This window comes from Coregonus clupeaformis, chromosome 8 (assembly GCF_020615455.1).
Source record: "Coregonus clupeaformis isolate EN_2021a chromosome 8, ASM2061545v1, whole genome shotgun sequence".
In the NCBI taxonomy this organism is placed as follows: domain Eukaryota; kingdom Metazoa; phylum Chordata; class Actinopteri; order Salmoniformes; family Salmonidae; genus Coregonus; species Coregonus clupeaformis.
Genome location: NC_059199.1, coordinates 43,508,504 through 43,513,944, shown reverse-complemented (window position 1 = coordinate 43,513,944; position 5,441 = coordinate 43,508,504).

Below are 5,441 nucleotides of genomic sequence, written 5' to 3'. Positions count from 1 at the left end.
AGTCGGCAGCTAGTCAGGAATGGCCGGACCTGGGTTGAATCGCCGTTGAACCGCTCGGGGTTTCCAATCTTGGGTTCGGAGCAGCGGCTGCAATGACCGGGGCAGGTAACTCGGGGGCTGGGCTGGTGGGCAGACTGGCTGGGGTAAGGTTGGTGAGGAGTTGAATGATCATGGCGAGTTGTTGTTGCTGCTGCTGGAACTGCTGCTCATGCTCATCGGTTTCCATGTCGGGGAAAGTGTGCGCTGAGTCCATAATGGTCAGATCGTACTGTCACGATTCAGACAGACGACCAGAGGACCACAATTGCGTCACACCAGAAAGTTTATTAAACTTAAGGGAAAAGGGAAGTAGGGGAGTGAATGAAGGCTCCAGGGGTAACAGGGATCCCGTCCAATGCGCTGGGTCTGTGCCCCCCAGTGGCAGCGATGCGTCCTATGAAGCCGGTGGTGGGTGGTCCAGAAGTCCTGGGGGGAGACACAGACACAACAGGGCGGAATGAAACCAGGCAGCAGTACAGTTCAAGGGAAATCCAAAATACGTAGTAGCAAGGCAGAAGGCTGGTCAGAGTTACCGGGATTGAAGAGTAGTCAGGAGTCGTAATGGCAGAAGCAGGTCTGGATCTCCTGAGGCAGAAGAGTATCCAAAAAACAGGCAGGTCCGGGGGTCACAAAACCAGGGTGAGCCAGAAGCGCGAGCAAACAGGTTCCGGGTGTGAGCTTTGCAGACGATCTGACACCGGAGAGCTGAAAGACAGGGCCTTAAATACTGGGAGAGGTTAGTGGGTAATGCAGCGCAGCTGGCAGAGTAATTAGAGCCGAGCAGAGCAGGGACAGGTGGAGCTAGTTAGGCTGAGTAGAGAGAGGGAGGTGAGCAGAGTGGAAGATAGTGGAAACAAATTAAGGTGGTAACCCGGTGGAGTGAGAGGGCTCATGACAGTAGTTTTGTCAAGATGTTTTCAGACCTCAAAAGTGGGCGAGATTGGTTCAAGTCGCACTACACACCAATCTCGATCCAAATACAGTATATCAACCCCAAATTAATAGAAACGCAACTCATCTCGACATTAGTCGCCCTAGATGTCAAAACATCTAACAAATATTGATTTTGAAGTCAACTACTTCTTTAACAATAGAGAATAATGCAGTGGGTGTCGTTGGTCTTGGGCCCTGTGGGGAAATTGGCTCATAAATCTAGCTAGGTAAGAGAAGAGTGTTGACTGCAAAGCCCTTCAGCATTATTATTATTTATCATTTTTATTTAACTTTTATTTAACTACGCAAGTCAGTTAAGAACAAATTCTTCTTTACAATGACGGCCAACCAAAAGGCAAAAGGCCTCCTGCAGGGACGGGGGCTGTGATTAAAAAATATATATATAAATATAGGACCAAACACACATCACAACAAGAGAGACAACACAACACTACATAAAGAGAGACCTAAGACAACAACATAGCACGGCAGCAACACACGACAACAGGCTTAGGCCTGCACTGCTGGGATGGAGAACAGCTGGATTAGAGAGAATGGGGACTAGGAAGGCTGTCCTAGACGCACCAGATTACCAGATGGTATATTAGATAACCCCTTTATAGTTTAGCCTACACTGTAAGAGACACCGCTGAGATGAGACACATGTTGCTAGTAGCCTACATTTGGCACTGATAGGGATATACGATACCACTGTTAGGCCTACTTGTGTTATTATTGTAGCTATATATTCAAGAAGACAACGGGAGTCGAGGATACACTTTTTGGAACTTTATCTAGACTTCATCAGAACAAACATTACAGGAAATCTCTCTCTCTCTCGCACTAGCTTACATGCCCACATCCAAAAGGACCTGTCAATCACAAGCCTTGTGGGCATATCCCAGAACATCTATTTCCCTTATTACATTACTATGCATGGCCAGTCGAACACAGCACAGTGGAGTGTTGCCCTCTGTCATGTCCTCTGGCTGTCTTTCCAGCAAAAACAAATTTCTGTGGTTTGGCATGTCATTGTGGATTCACACTAATTCACAAGGATTGGGTTAAATGCAGAAGACACATTTCAGTTGAATGCATTCAGTTGTACAACTAACTAGGTATCCCCCTTTCCTGTAAGAATTTCAAAACACTGTAGCGTAAGTGATTTGTCAGTTTTATCTCTGTAGTTTTCCTCGTAATACCAAATGTTGGTCTCCCGAAATGTGCCTCCAGAAATTTTTTGGGTATGTATTGCCTAATCTAATCTAATGTGATCATTTCCAAATAGTTAGTAGTATCTTCTGTGTTACCCTGAATGGCTGTACAATAGAGATTAGGTCTGTCCCCAATTTAAAGATTGTCTATCTGCATCACAGTGCTAGCTGTGCCACCAGAGATCCTGGTTCGAGTCCAGGCTCTGTCACAGCCGGCCGCGACCGGGAGACCAATTGGGCGGCGCACAATTGGCCCAGCGTCGTCCAGGTTAGGGGAGGGTTTGGCCGGCAGGGATATTCTTGTCCCATCACGCACTAGCGACTCCTGTGGCGAGCCGGGCAAAGTGCACAATGACACGGTCGCCATGTGTACAGTGTTTCCTCCGACACATTGGTGCGGCTGGCTTCCGGGTTAAGCGGGCATTGTGTCAATGGTGGATGGTGTTCCCCGGGTGATGAGAGGTGTTGGGTTTGCGCCAGACATAGCGTTTTCCTTCATGGCCAAAAATCTCAATTTTAGTCTCATCTGACCAGAGTACCTTCTTCCATATGTTTGGGGAGTCTCCCACATGCCTTTTGGCAAACACCAAACATGTTTGCTTATTTTTTTCTTTAAGCAATGGCTTTTTTCTGGCCACTCTTCCGTAAAGCCCAGCTCTGTGGAGTGTGCGGCTTAAAGTGGTCCTATGGACAGATACTCCAATCTCCGCTGTGGAGCTTTGCAGCTCCTTCAGGGTTATCTTTGTTCTCTTTGTTGCCTCTCTGATTAATGCCCTCCTTGCCTGGGCCATACGTTTTGGTGGGCGGCCGTCTCTTGGCAGGTTTGTTGTGGTGCCATATTCTTTCAATTTTTTAATAATAGATTGAATAATGTTCAAAGTTTCAGATATTTTTTTTATAACCCAGCCCTGATCTGTACTTCTCCACAACTTTGTCCCTGACCTGTTTGGAGAGCTCCTTGGTCTTCATGGTGCCGCTTGCTTGGTGGTGCCCCTTGCTTAGTGGTATTGCAGACTCTGGGGCCTTTCAGAACATGTGTATACAGTGGGGGAAAAAAGTATTTAGTCAGCCACCAATTGTGCAAGTTCTCCCACTTAAAAAGATGAGAGGCCTGTAATTTTCATCATAGGTACACGTCAACTATGACAGACAAATTGAGAAAAAAAAATCCAGAAAATCACATTGTAGGATTTTTAATGAATTTATTTGCAAATTATGGTGGAAAATAAGTATTTGGTCACCTACAAACAAGCAAGATTTCTGGCTCTCACAGACCTGTAACTTCTTCTTTAAGAGGCTCCTCTGTCCTCCACTCGTTACCTGTATTAATGGCACCTGTTTGAACTTGTTATCAGTATAAAAGACACCTGTCCACAACCTCAAACAGTCACACTCCAAACTCCACTATGGCCAAGACCAAAGAGCTGTCAAAGGACACCAGAAACAAAATTGTAGACCTGCACCAGGCTGGGAAGACTGAATCTGCAATAGGTAAGCAGCTTGGTTTGAAGAAATCAACTGTGGGAGCAATTATTAGGAAATGGAAGACATACAAGACCACTGATAATCTCCCTCGATCTGGGGCTCCACGCAAGATCTCACCCCGTGGGGTCAAAATGATCACAAGAACGGTGAGCAAAAATCCCAGAACCACACGGTGAGATCAAAGTAACAAAGCCTACCATCAGTAACACACTACGCCGCCAGGGACTCAAATCCTGCAGTGCCAGACGTGTCCCCCTGCTTAAGCCAGTACATGTCCAGGCCCGTCTGAAGTTTGCTAGAGTGCATTTGGATGATCCAGAAGAGGATTGGGAGAATGTCATATGGTCAGATGAAACCAAAATAGAACTTTTTGGTAAAAACTCAACTCGTCGTGTTTGGAGGACAAAGAATGCTGAGTTGCATCCAAAGAACACCATACCTACTGTGAAGCATGGGGGTGGAAACATCATGCTTTGGGGCTGTTTTTCTGCAAAGGGACCAGGACGACTGATCCGTGTAAAGGAATGAATGAATGGGGCCATGTATCGTGAGATTTTGAGTGAAAACCTCCTTCCATCAGCAAGGGCATTGAAGATGAAACGTGGCTGGGTCTTTCAGCATGACAATGATCCCAAACACACCGGCCGGGCAATGAAGGAGTGGCTTCGTAAGAAGCATTTCAAGGTCCTGGAGTGGCCTAGCCAGTCTCCAGATCTCAACCCCATATAAAATCTTTGGAGGGAGTTGAAAGTCTGTGTTGCCCAGCGACAGCCCCAACACATCACTGCTCTAGAGGAGATCTGCATGGAGGAATGGGCCAAAATACCAGCAACAGTGTGTGAAAACCTTGTGAAGACTTACAGAAAACGTTTGACCTGTGTCATTGCCAACAAAGGGTATATAACAAAGTATTGAGAAACTTTTGTTATTGACCAAATACTTTATTTTCCACCATAATTTGCAAATAAATTAATAAAAAATCCTACAATGTGATTTTCTGGAATTTCTTTTTCTCATTTTGTCTGTCATAGTTGACGTGTACCTATGATGAAAATTATAGGCCTCTCTCATCTTTTTAAGTGGGAGAACTTGCACAATTGGTGGCTGACTAAATACTTTTTTCCCCCACTGTATATACTGAGATCATGTGACAGATCTTGTGACACTTAGATTGCACAAAGTTGGACTTTATTTAACTAATTACGTGACTTCTGAAGGTAATTGGTTGCACCAGATCTTATTTAGGGGTTTCATAGCAAAGTGGGTGAATACATATGCACGCACCACTTTTCCGTTATCTATTAGAATTTTTTGAAACAAGTTCTTTTTTTCATTTCACTTCACCAATTTGGACAATTTTGTGTATGTCCATTACATGAAAATCTATTTAAATGACAGGTTGTAATGCAACAAAATAGGAAAAACACCAAGGTGGATGAATACTTTTGCAAGGCACCGTATGAAGGCTTCATTAAGCCTTTAAAGTTGTTGTGCTATAGTGGAATCCCATCCTGTAACAACACACATGCAAGGGATATCTACGGCTGACATTGTTTTGTCCTGTAACAACACACATGCAAGGGATATCTACGGCTGACATTGTTTGCTTTCCCTCGCTCCACTATCACGCCCAGCTATTTTGCTAAAACTCAGTCGAACCTTCTGCATTTCCAACTGTCTATATTATCCTCCACGGGGTTCCAGGCCTGTCACACATTTATCTACAAACAGTTTTTTCCCTGGCTGCAACATTCTGAAAGCCATTTGGCA